The sequence below is a fragment of the Paroedura picta genome, chromosome 2, assembly GCF_049243985.1.
Source record: "Paroedura picta isolate Pp20150507F chromosome 2, Ppicta_v3.0, whole genome shotgun sequence".
NCBI classification, from domain to species: Eukaryota; Metazoa; Chordata; class Lepidosauria; order Squamata; family Gekkonidae; genus Paroedura; species Paroedura picta.
In genome coordinates this window covers 44,429,873-44,443,871 of record NC_135370.1, presented here as the reverse complement: position 1 = coordinate 44,443,871, position 13,999 = coordinate 44,429,873, and the positions used below count along the sequence as shown (strand labels likewise).

General features: G+C 42.2%; 1 protein-coding gene across 4 annotated transcripts in view; it reads right to left on the bottom strand.

Moving 5' to 3' along the window:
• CCDC148 (coiled-coil domain containing 148) overlaps positions 1-13,999 on the bottom strand; it is a 171,744-nt gene that overhangs the window by 94,210 nt on the left and 63,535 nt on the right. The gene's annotated exons all lie outside the window — the stretch shown is intronic.

Genomic DNA, 13,999 nt, shown 5'->3' with positions numbered 1-13,999 from the left:
GAGCTAATTTGATTGGGCCCTTCTTATGTTCAATACAAATGTAACTTTTGTTTTCTGTAAGCTTTCTATGAAACACAGACTGAAAAGTTTAACATATTTTGCTACATCATTACTCACAGGTACTTTCACTTTCCCTGTGCAGTTTTTGCCTCCAATTTTTTTTTAATAAGCCTGAACTACGTGGGCAGGGGGCAGACAGAGAGCTGAACTGATGTTCCATTCTGGCAGGCATGAGAGCAGAACAAACGGCGAAGCTGAAAGTGAGTCATGGATACAGGACCTGCTGAGCCCACTATTCAAATATTAAACTGTCCTCACCTTTTGCAAGTCATAGGCTGACATGAAATTATGGGTGATCTTTTTAGCAGAGAAATCTGTGCTTTTCAGTACCACTCTAGCAGAATTCTAAGAATGAAACCATTGCACTTCCCTTTTTAAAAAGATGATCATAGAAATACAAATAGTCAATGTGAAGCCCTGAAGTGAATGCTGCTTAATATTCCATTGAAAAAGCAGATTTTTAAAAGAAGAAGAAAAAATCACCACCACCAAACTGGCCTGACACACAGCAGTTTAGAGAAGATGTGCTGTTACAACAAAGGAAACAGCACGCAGCCAAGCAAAACAAATAAATGTTGTATCCATGAAGGACTTTGGATACAGAAAGCATCCGATTTCCCTGGCCATTCCAGGAATTATTCTGACACACCCTTCCTAAGATTAAGGCTGGTCATAAAGTAAAAACATAATACAAAAACAAAGACACACAAGAAGAGCGTGGCTTTACTGTTTGTTCAATGTGCTCAACTCTGAAAGATGGTATAGATTAACTTAACTCCAAATCAAAGACAACTGTAGGCATCTTGGGGCGGGCAATGTCTCCCAATGCATGGAGCCCAATCTCATGCCTTTATATCAGATGTAATTGGTAGAACACTGACCTGACCCCTGTGGTTTTCCATGCCTGATTTTGAAGAGAAACAATCCATAATATTTGCCATTCTGTGCCAGAGATTCTATCTACTTATAATATGCATACACAAGTGCAAGGCCACTCCAAAAGTAAGGGAGGGTAGGTGAACTTTTGATTCTCCAATATATATTGATTTGGGGGGCAGATGTGAATTAGAAAACTAGTTACTACCAGAGTCTTCCCATTCTACCAAAGGAAGATCACCACATATCCCTATTCATTTCCTGGAGCTTCTTGCAATAATATCCTGGACCTAAATGCAGAAAATAAATTCCACTGAAATAGGTATGGCTTACTTTCAATTCAACAAGTATAAGGTCAAGTGTAAATTATGCTCCCAGTTGCCATGAAGAGTGAGACTCTGTTCTCATTTCAATCCATTCCGTAACAGTTTACAAAATTCTACCTTGCATAATGGTATCTCATTAATGACAGACTCAAACTTCCTTCTCAAAAAATGTTCCGTTTAGATAATTTTACATAGATGTCCCTCTCCTACCCCTCACCCCCGAGATTGCTCATGATTCCTTCTCCTCCCAGAAACTGACATTTCTTTTCCAACCTACCCGTGGAAAAATCAGTAATGCTTACCAAAGGCAGAGCCATTATTTACAGAAACCGGAAAGCTTTTACAGGAAGAAAAAAAAAACATTATTGGCTAGAGAAATGAAAGGGCAAAAGACAAGCACAAGCAGATGACTTCACAGCCAGCCTCAGCAAGATGTAAAGATTAATTTGATGTATGTTTACTTAGAAGTAGGTCCCCATTGAGATACAGTGGAGCTTACTCCCAAACCACAATGCAGGGGATACCACCTTAACAAGAGAAGCAAAAAGATGCATTCAGATAAAATGGAAAGGAGCTCACCAAGCATGGCACACGAAAGTAGGAGGATCACCAAAAAAGTACACAACAGTTTGTTTAAATAGATTGGCAGGAACAAAAGGGTTTGGCCAAAAGATTTTAAAGCTTTAGTTACATTTCTAGGGAAGACCTGTTAAGTCAATTAGGACCTTGTGTGGCATAAACATAAAACACACTTGGTTGAATGCAGGCATCATGACCAACTTGTTTGTTCATGAAAGACAAGTAGGGTGCAGTGCTTAATCTATTAGACTTGGATCAGTGAAACCACTGATGCAATGCAGTGACATCAATTCTGGTTACACAGCTGGAAGTAATATCACGTTGTTATGGGATGCCATTTCACCCCTCCTTTCCCCTCTTGTCTGATGCAGCCTTTATAGCTTATTAAAGATAATAACAGCAACAAAAATCCAGAGGATGTTGTACAGTTAAAGGAGACAGGCTGAACCAGTGTTTGGATTTATCTCCCAGAGATTATTTAGGTTGCCTTAAACAAGCAGCCTGTTCCCCAAGGCTGCTGATGACATCATCAGACAGGGCCATGAGAAGGCTCTCTTGAGTTGTTGCCTCAGCAGATCTTCTTCCATCCTTGCAGGTGGCTTGCAGCTTCAGCCTGACTTGCTCTGAGGCCCCTCAACATCATTTCCCACCATTGGGCCACCAACTGTGAACTGAATGTCCACCTTAATGGCACCCAACTTATGCACAACCATACATTCAAGTATCTTGGCATTAGATACTTGAATGTATTACCCTGGACAGGATCTTGAGCTATAAACGCCATCTTACCAATGAGGCAGCTAGAATACGCACACAAAACAACATTCTCCCAAAATTATATGGTGCAACTTGGGGTGCATCTGCTACAACACTTAGATGCTCAGCTTTGGGGTTGGTGTATATTACTGCAGAATATAGTGCTTTGATATGACTCAGCCCCCACATCCACAAACCTGATATCTAACTCAACACAACAAAGAGAACCATCAGCAGATGTGTTAAACCCACTCTAACCTACCCATACTGTGCCACATTGCTCCCCTACATCTCTGAAGGCAAGATGCCCTTCTTTGTGAATATAGCAAGATCACTGAAAACAGAGAGCTGCCTATCCACAAAGACCTGGCTGACATGGGCCTATCCAGACCAAAGACCTAACACCTGGCAATAAGATCTACCCAAATCTTGCAATCACAACATTTTGATCTAGGAAATAAAAGGTTGCAAACATGGATGAAACCATTTCCATACATAACTTGATAAAGGCTAACAGGAGGCCTGCTGTAAAGTATGGAAGATGGCTAATACAATCCAAACAGGCTTTGGCAGTTGAGCAGACCTGTTGTTTAAATGGGGCAAAATATCAGGTCCTGAATGCAATTGTGGTGCAGTCCACCAATCTGTCATAGGAGTGTGAGCATTGTGCTTTCCAGGGGCATGTGACAGAGTTCTTTGTACTCTCCCCAGAGGGAACTGAGTGGATTGAAAATTTAGATAGTATTTAGGAGGGATGGAGTGTCCTTTTCTGACTGAGTAACTGCTGTGTCTACTTGATTACATACTGAAGAAGAAGAAGAAGAGTTGGTTCTTATATGCTGCTTTTCTCTACCCGAAGGAGTCTCAAAGCGGCTTACAGTCGCCTTCCCTACCTCTCCCCACAACAGACACCCTGTGGGGTGGGTGAGGCTGAGAGAGCGCTGATATCACTGCTCGGTCAGAACAGCTTTATCAGTGCCGTGGTGAGCAGAATCGAACCCGGTGCAGAATCGAACCCAGCATGCCAGATTAGAAGTCCGCACTCCTAACCATTACACCAAACTGGTTGTGTAATTCTGCCATACAAAAAATAAATCTCAACTGGGTTCCCAAAATTAGTGGTGGCGGCAAGCTTGGGGTGGCTGGCCCCTACTTCAGCGAAACTGAAGCTACACTCAGGACCACTTTCCTCTGCTCCACAGTTCCTTCCAACAACCATAGACTAGGTCAGTATCTCAGTTCTATGGCCTTGGGGGATGGAGGGTTAAGTCCAGATATTAGCTCACATCCCTACAACTCATGACATTACAGAATCTATACAAATGTAGAGCTTGGACTCTCTCTCCCCCCGTCCCTCCCCCTTTCAAGGGGCTGAGAGCTTCAGAGAAGCGAAAATTAAATGGATCCCTGGTATTTCCTAATGCAACAGAACATCAGGCATCCAAAGCAACTTTCCAAGAATGAACAACACCCGTTGGTCGTGTCATTTTTCGAAACCATTAGCAAGATGACTTTTGCAACGTGTGACAATCATTATTTAAAGTCTTCCAAGTTAATATGCATTGCTCACTTGTCAGCTCTCAAACTGGGAAAACAGAAACGCTCACAGCAACCTTAGCTTCCTGTATGAATTCAGCATTTGGTTTCATGCGCTGATGATGTAATAAAAATAAATCAATCCTGGGACGTTTTCTGGGTGGATATCTATAATCATAGAGCCTCTTGTGGCGCAGAGTGGTAAGGCAGCAGACATGCAGTCTGAGAGCTCTGCCCATGAGGCTGGGAGTTCAATCCCAGCAGCTGGCTCAAGGTTGACTCAGCCTTCCATCCTTTCGAGGTCGGTAAAATGAGTACCCAGCTTGCTGGGGGTTAAACGGTAATGACTGGGGAAGGGAATGGCAAACCACCGCATATTGAGTCTGCCAAGAGAACGCTAGAGGGCGTCACCCCAAGGGTCAGACATGACCTGGTGCTTGCACAGGGGATACCTTTACATTTTATCTATAATACTTTCTTTATTTCAAGCTAGAATATTGGAAGTTTGTTTTTAACTCTGGAAAAGGCTTTTTCAAAAGTAGGGGCAATGCCGTTCGTCATTACGCTTCCAGCAAAAAGCGATTGAAGGGCACACAATCTTTATTCTGAACTTTATTCTCAACACTGGAAAACGCTAACACAAAAGATGACAACATTTAATAAAATTCTAGGGTGCCCTGCTCTATCTAGTGTCTTCACGTTTGTTTAATAAGCAGAATGCTTACTATGGCGGCAAAAGATGGAATGTGTTCTCTTTTTCTTTTCCAGCATTCACAGCACTTTTTCATTTCTTTTTTGTACGCGTGACTTTATTAGAGCATCGCTGTTGGGAAGATGCACAGTTTTCCTTTTGTAAGGGTTTGGCAGCTCACTGCTGTCACTCGTAGCTCTTGGCTCCCTGCACAGTCATCTTCTGTGTTTGCTACTGATATGTAATAAAAGGGTGCAATTGTGGCTTATTTGCTTTTTCTGTTTGAAAGAGTGAGGTAGTTTGGGAAACTTTCCATCCACGGCAAGCGGGTATCTGAATGCCTAAGTGCCATAAAATGAAATATTGTAGAACGAGAAGAGAGGGGGGCTTCAAGAAAAGTTAGTCAATTAGAACACAAGGGTGACACAGCTTGCTGTGTGGCTTCTCTTTAAGAATCACTGCAGACAGCGGCTTGTTTCTTTTACATTGCCCAGTTGCGTTTTCCTTCCCAAGTATTCAGCAGACATAGAGAGGGGGACGTTGGGGGCCAAAAAGAAGGGCCTGTGGGATACAGGCAACCTCAAGACAACTCAATAAAGTCCATCCAGAAGGCAGATTGAAACCAGAGTTCTTGCAGAAGCCAAGAATGCTTCCTGGACCAGAGCCAGAGTTCTGACTTGAGCATAACCTAATACTGACTGAAACTATTGGTCCATGAGGGTTGGCATCTTCTATTTAGATGGGAGTGGCTTAACAGGATTTCAGTCCGAGGTCTTTCATACTGCATGTTATCTGGTTCTTTTGACGGGTGATGTCAGGGAGTGAAATTGGGACCTTCTGTATGCCAAGCAGATGCTCTAAGCTACAAATGGGCTAGTGCAGCAGCAGGATACAAATTGACACAAAAAGATGCTGTTACCAAAGGAAGCCAGATGTCAGTTATTTGGAAGACCTATACAAAGGCTGCTGGGCAAAAAGCTTGCAAGATAAGGCTTGATGTGTTTATTTTATTTTTAATCTATTTACATTATTTACAGTCTGCCTTTTGGACCTGGATTCAAGGCAGATTCAACAGAATGAGTCAATACAGTTGAAATAAGAGAGACATTAAATGAACAAGAACGATTAGTTTATTACTTATTACAGGACTAGGGATGCAGAGCCTATCAGAAATCTACACACAGACCAGAAGCAAAGTATTAACATGCCACATTAAATGATGTAATATTAAATAGTAGTCTCCTAGTTTCAGCAATTGTACACCATTGTACAGACTACAGTCCCTAATAATTTATCCAAGTAACTTTGCAGCTCTATTGCCTGTGTGGAAAGTCAAGAGACTGGAAGTGTTTCTGACCACCTCATGAAGGCCATTCCGTAAGGTGAGGGCTGCAATAGAGAAGGCATGCATGTGGTCAGTTGTTGATTTTTCCCATTTGCTGGCTGGCACTTGCTGGAGTCCCTGCTCTGATGTGGCAGAATGTAGGAGGAGAGGCAGTCTTATAGACATGAGGTTCCAAGGCCATGAAGGCCTTTGTGATAGCCAATACCTTAAACTGACCCTGGTAACAGATGGGCAGCCAGTGGGGTGACTACAGAATGGGGGTCACACATAGGCTTCATCGATTTCTCAGTAAGAGCCAAGCTGCAGCATTCTGCACAAACTGGATTTTCCAAATTGATTTTGAGAGGAGACTAAGGTACAATGCACTGTTACTGTGATCTGGATCCAGGAGGCCAGATAACTTGTATTAAGGTAAGGGGCTGTCTTTTGGACTAAAGCCTTTTTTCTCCGGCTGCTTTCCCAGTATAACCCAGTATAACCCTAGGAATGCCAGCTTCATTTTGCAAAGTACCTGGAGATCTGAATGGGATGGGGTCGAACCTGAGGAAGGTGGGATTTGGGGAGGGGATCCAATGCAGTATTATACCATAGAGTCCGCCTTCCAAAGCAGCCATTTTCTCCAGGTAAATTGATCTGACACCCAGAAATCATTTGTAATAGTGATAGCTATTTAGCCACCAGTGTATTTGATGGAACTGATGCAGTCCCTCTATGCAAACCAAGAAGCCTTTGTAGATACACCATTTGGTGACATTGACTGACTCAGAACAGAGAAAGGAGTGTGCCAAGGTTGTATTCTTTCCCCCCTTCCTGTTTAACTTGTATGCTGAGATCATGATGAGAAAGATTGAACTGAAAGAATCAAGCACTGGAATTAAGATTGGAGGAAGGAATATAAATAATCTTCGGTATGCTGATGACACTACCCTCTTGTCAGAAACGAAGGAAAGCCTAGAACAGTTGATTACGAAGGTCAACGAAGTAAGTAAGAAATTTGGCCTTTTCTTAAACACTAAAAAGACAAAAAAAAATGACCACTACAAAAAAAAGGCATATCACAATAACAATTGATGTTGAAGAGATTGGATGCATTTAAGAATTCATTTTTCTTGGATCACAAATTGATGTGGAGTAGTGATTGCAGTATGGAAATAAAATGTCAAATTGCTCTGAGTCACTCAGAAATGAGCTTGAACTGAACACAGAAAAGCAAGGGCATACGCTTGACTACCAAACGTAGATAAGTTAGATATATCATATTTCCCATAGATACTTATTGGCTGTGAAAGTTGGACGATGAAAAAGTCAGTCAAAAGAAGAATCGGTTCATTTGAACTCTGGTGTTGGAGAAGGCTTCTGAGGGTTCAATGGACAGCAAAAGTCACAAACAAGGAAATACTACAGCATATAAAGTCGGATATATCATTGGTAGGCAAAATCACTAAACTCCAGCTCACTTACTTTGGCCATATCATACAATCCAACTCAAGAGGAGAAAGCAATTATGCTAGGATTGGTCAGCAGATAAAAGGAACCAGGCCTACAAAGAGTACAGTGGTTGGATGCAATTGGGATGGACACTGCATGGCTGAGGGAGGCGATGCAGGATCACGGATCATGGCGGCAGCCATGCGATAGGATCATCAAGAATCAGACACGACTGAATGGCTGACAACAACAAAATCCTGCCTGGAGGTTAGCAGCCCTACTCAAGGCTCTTAACTGCTTCAGCAAAGGTCAGCTGAACTCCATCTACAATGGGAAGCATTTAAGACCTCCATTTTCCCAAACAGCATTACAGTCTTCTCAGGGTTGTTTAAATTTGTTCACCCTTAGCCAATTTACCACAGCAGCCAGACACTTATCCTACCACATCATCAGGGGATTTCGATAAGGATATCTAGAACTAGGGATTTAGGTTGAGATTGAAAAGCATGGGGGATATTCAAATTTAAATATACCTTTAATATCAACATTAAAAAATTAATGAAGTAATTCCCAGCATGGGGGATATAAGAGCCCCCTGTGGAATTCAAAGAACTAGGCCTCACATTGATGATTACCCGTCTCTCACAGCAACCATTTGAGTCTGATGTGTGACAAGTGTGACAAGTAATCTGAACTAATTCCATGTGCATCCCCTGACTTCTGCCTCCAAGCATCTCAACATAATGGCATGAACGACTGTATTCAAAAAATGCAAATGAGGACTATCTTCCAACCTGCCCCCCCCATAACAACTGTACAAAGGTACTTACCTGGCAGAAATCAATTTAATACAAAGGATTCCAGGGAGTGTGGTGAGAATTGGAAATTCCTATACTCCTTGGGAATGACTTGGCCTCGTAAGTTAAATTGGTTAACGTGGTGACCAGGAGTAGGCCTCAAATTCAGGTTTCAGAATTGCCTACTAGGTTAGAAGCTAGACAGGGTAGCCAAACTATAGTTAGAATCATAGAATCATAGAATCATAGAGTTGGAAGGGGCCATACAGGCCATCTAGTCCAACCCCCTGCTTAACGCAGGATCAGCCCAAAGCATCCTAAAGCATCCAAGAAAAGTGTGTATCCAACCTTTGCTTGAAGACTACCAGTGAGGGGGAGCTCACCACCTCCTTAGGCAGCCTATTCCACTGCTGAACTCCTCTGACTGTGAAAATTTTTTTCCTGATATCTAGCCTATATCGTTGTACTTGTAGTTTAAACCCATTACTGCGTGTCCTTTCCTCTGCAGCCAACGGGAACAGCATCCTGCCCTCCTCCAAATGACAACCTTTCAAATACTTAAAGAGGGCTATCATGAGCCCCTTAAAGAGGGCTCTCAACCTCCTTTTCTCCAGGCTGAACATTCCCAAGTCCCTAAACCTATCTTCATAGTTCTCCAGATGCCCACGGATTACAATTCCCACCAGCCTCTACCAACATGCTGCATGGGCTCATGGGAATTGTAGTCCATGGGCATCTGGAGAGTCATAGTTTGGCCACCCTGAGCTAGAGTGATTGCGATGGAAACAGAATGTAACAAGTCAGCAAAACAGATTCAGGCAGAGCCCAGGGTGAAAGAATCTGAAACTTTGAGACAGAAGATTCCTTCTGTTCAATATTAACTGAACTAAGGCAAGATGATTCTTTACAGGAATTGTGGCAACAAACTGACATGTCTTCCCAAGAAATAACTACAGAGAATTCTTGTTTAAGGTCAAAGAGGTGAAAATGTGCTGCTAAATGTGAGACACATAAACTGCTGGTTATCCCAAGAAAATATAGATTGCAGTTTCAACATCTTGTCCATGAAAAACCCAGAAAAACCAAAGATAGGCATAATTTTATTAGTCCAATATGGGAAAGGATATTAGGGCTTTTTTGCAAGTCTTGCCAAGAATGTCAGCTGGTGAGCAAGGCTCAAGACAAATCAAAAGAATTTTTACAACCTATTCAACTTGTGACTGAAGCATTCTTGAAGACAGGCACGGATACTGTAGCTCCCATCACTACAGCAACCTGGTGCGGGAATAAATATACATTTTAACAATTATCAATTGTGCAACTGAATTCCCAGAAGCCATCCCTTTAAAGGACATTGAAACTAAAACAGTAGCAGAAGCCTTATTGATTGTATTCACAAGGCTAGGCTTTCCACACAAAATGGTCACAGATTTGGGAGTTACATTCATATTCCCAGGTAATGAAGGAGTTGTTACAAGCTTGTGGCATTTAACATCTTAACACCACAGTGTATCATCCACAAGCAAATGGGCTGAATGAAGGATTCAGTGGCAGCTTGAATCACATGCTAAAAACATATGCAGTTGTGATGGACAGCACTTTAAAAGCAATCCTCAAAGTGCTGAAGTATCAAAGAACCAGGAGGTAAATAGTCAAACCTTCACACAGATGAAGAGTTTGTGTGATAGGCTGCTCCAAGCACTGATTGGTCAGGAACAGCTAAGAGAGAAGCCCCATGACAGCCAGTGTACTGAGATAATTTTGTTTTTTAACAGAGACCTGCATTGAGAGAATATTGTTTTGTACCTCAGCTGTTGCCGAATAAAGACTAGTCTAAATTCAGTCTAATCTGAAAGAAGTTCTACACAGACAAGAGAACTGAGAATAATATTTGGCAAAGAGATTTAAGGAAGTAGACTGAGACTCGCAACAGGCCAAAGGAAAACAGATCTTCTTGGGAGAGAAGAAAAATCCTTGTCCAGTTAAATAGCGAAGCTGTGGACTGAGACTCCCAACCGGCCAAAGAAAAACAGATCTTCTTGGGAGAGAAAAAAAATCATTGTCCAGTTAAACAGGGACATTAGCTCTGAGAATTTGCCTTGTCTGGTATGAAAGGATACTACTTTACACAACTCAGGAGAGAGGTAGAGGTTTTTATATGCATGTATATGTAAGTGTATGTATGTATGTATGTATGTATGTATGTATGTATGTATGTATGTATGTATGTATGTATGTATGTATGTATGTATGTATGTATACACACACACATATATATATATATCCTGGTTTTCACTACCCAAAGGAGTCCCAAAGTAACTTACAAATACCTTTCCTTCCCTTTCCTCAAAACTGACATCCTGTGAGGTAGGTGAGGCTGAGAGAGTTCTAAGAGAACTGTTCTGTGAGAACAGCCCAAAGAGAACTGTGATTAACCCAAGGTCACCCAGCTGGCTCCATGCGGAGGAGTGGTGAATCAAATCCAGTTCTCCAGATTAGATTCCGCTGCTCTTTATATTTGTATTCTACCCTTCCTTGGCAGCTCAGTTTTCTCTTCTCTCCAAAATTACAATTAAGCAGTACAAAGCTATGAAACAGGTGAGCAGTTTTTAACGCACTCTGTAAATTAAGATTTGTACACAACAGTGAAAGCTGAAAAGAAAAAAAAATGTTCTGTTATTACAACTTTCATATATTTGCACTTTAAATTTGAACACATTAAACTAAAGGGCAGGTATAATGGCTTTCTAGCAGACAGGAGTTCTTATCCAATCAAAACTTCAAAAACTTATATTATCTTCTTGCACATAGTCCACTATGTATTCACAATGTATCATGGCAGACTGTTTAATTATATTTTAATACATCTAATGACAGCATTAATTGGGGGGCAGATTTAGCATCAACACTGAAATATTATCTGGATCCATACAAAATGACAGCTCAGTGTAATTTTTTTAACAGACCTCTCAAACTACTTATAAATCTTTAATTGTCCTCACTGGGTATGGTGGATTTCTGTTTCAACACCTTTTGAATATCTGTGCAGACTGCTAATTATCTTCTCAATATTTACTATCTATTAATGCTCCATCTTATGCTTACAGAAATACCATATCATAAGTGAGAGCATGTCCCAAGGTCATCCCATGAGATTTGTGAAGAAATGCATTTCTCCTGTGGAAGTTTGAATTAAGCATTTTAACAGTTGTGCCCCCCACCACCACAGGCAGGGAGGTGGAAGTCAATCCCATTGCTCTCCAGACACATCTCAGCTCACCTTCACACAGATGCAAATGGGTCTACCTAAAGACAACAGGATGGTCAAGCCCTCCTCCCTTCTTCAAGCAGGAAACAGAGATTTGGAGGTTTTAAATGCTAGAGTGACTCCAGGAAAGAGATTCCTGGAGATTGCCAGGAAACACTTCTCTGACCTGGGCTGATCTGGTCAGCGAGTAGAGAAACAGTAGAGAATTGATAAAAATTGCTTGCAGCAAGGAGGAGCTCTTTTTGGTGTGGAGTTTATCAGGGGAAACAGGACTCCTAACCGAGGTCCAGAGGGGTGGCTATTAGCCATGCAGTCACTTGGAGCTCCAAAGTAATGGAAACTCGGTAGAGATCTGTAACTCTTATTAAGCTAAGGGGCTTGACCTGTATTTTAAGATCTGGTAGGACAAGTAGAGGGACAGAGGAATTAGGTTTCACATAATTCTCCTGGATTTGTTGCTCAATCTGGTGCTGTGCTAAAAGATAGCTTGTAAACATTTTCTTCTTAATAAATACTTTATAACTTTGGATGCTGGTATTTGTACCACACAGAGTTCTATTGTCTCAGACATGCTATTGTAAAAGGAGTATAAGGAGAAAGGCTGACACAGTTGGCGTGGTTGTTCCTCCAAAAGCACATAAAACCGTAAACTGTCCTTGTGACTAGGTGCTGGGCAGCAGGAGACACAGATGCAAGGTCTCAAGTCTGAAAAGGGAAGCTGGAGGTCCTTACCCTCTCAATGGGGAATTCCAAAGAAAGGTCAGGTGGTGGCAGCAAAGTTACCTACAGTGGGGGACAAGCCACTCCAGGTGTTGAGAAAAACTTTGGAGTATGCAGAGCAGAGTCTGCACTTACTTTCTTTATTCCATTGTCAATCCTGTTGCATTCAGATCGCTTTGAACTTTCTCTCTCCCCCTCTTCCCCATTGAAACAGGAAAGTCTTCTGCATGTGGTTAGGGAGGCTCAGAAGGTGGGGAGGAGCCAAGCCTCTTTCTTTCTTTTCTTGAGGGGGGGGGGAGAGGAGCCAGGCATGGAGCCTCTTTCTTTTCTTGGAGGGGAGGGGGAGAGGATCGAAAAAGACAGAAGAGGGAGGAAAAATCCAGGACTGACGGAAGTTGAGAGAAATTAGGGGCTTCTCCTTTAAGGCAAGCGTACAACATGACCAGGTGTAGCCTATCAGAGGTACTCTACCACGGAGCTTTCTTTCCCAAGCTGGATATTCAGGCTTAAAAGCAGTCTGAGATATCGCACAATAAAGGTAGGGTCACTCTGGATCAATCCTTCTTGCTGCAGAAGGAAAATTAAAATCGCCCAAAATCCAAACGGAAATCGCATTCTATGTAGAGCGCAGGGACTGAATCGATCTGGGGTTGGAATAAAAGCTCCGTGCAGTTTACACCCAGGGTAGAATAGGGCCTGCAAGCCAGAGCGGGCAAGTTTTGCCACAAGCTTCATTTGAGCCTATGTCTCCCTGGTCAGAGGCAGTTCCCATTATATCACATTAGCTGTCACAATCTGGCACCAAGAGAGGGATCTATTGCCAATCCAAGACCCTAATTTGCCTTTCTCTAGTCAAACATTGGTTCTTCCACCTTCCCCAGAGTAGTGATTTACCTTCCAACATTTATGACATATTTGGGCTTACAGTTTATGTGAGAAGACCATTACATAATTTGGAATACATCAGCAGCTGTTTTCCTGCTAATTACTGTGAAAGCCTGAACATTTAAAAAATAAATAGTAGCAACTGAAGCTGTAATACAATTTTGCCTCCTTGTAATCCAATACCACCCCCCCAAAAAAGCCACCAGTAAATAGATAAAGATACTTTGTATGTAGCCTCAAGAACAGCCTTTCTCAACTTTTTTACCAGTGAGAAACCCCTGAAATTCTTCAGGCTTCAAGAAACTCCAGAAGTCGTGCTAAAACAGTTCCGCAGGGCATGCAAAAGGGAGCTCTTCCACCAGGTATTTAGTTGAGGCCAAGCAAAATCAGGAACATCTACAGCAGGGGTAGTCAACCTGCGTTTGCTGGCAGGGGCTCATCGGAATTGTAGTCCATGGACATCTGGAGGACCACAGGTTGACTACCCCTGATCTACAGGGCCCCTGCTCCCTCCTTCCCAGAAACCCACTCATGCGTTCTGCCCCTGGACCTCTTTGCATTGTTATAGTTACCTTTGTTACAGTTATTATTGTTGTGGTTATCTATACGTTATGGAAAAACTAAGTTCCTTGTATTGTTCTAGGTTCTATGTAAACTGCTCTGAGCCTCAGGGGAGGGCGGCAAATAAACAAACAAACAAACAAAGCAGTGTATGGTTGAGAAGCATAGCCG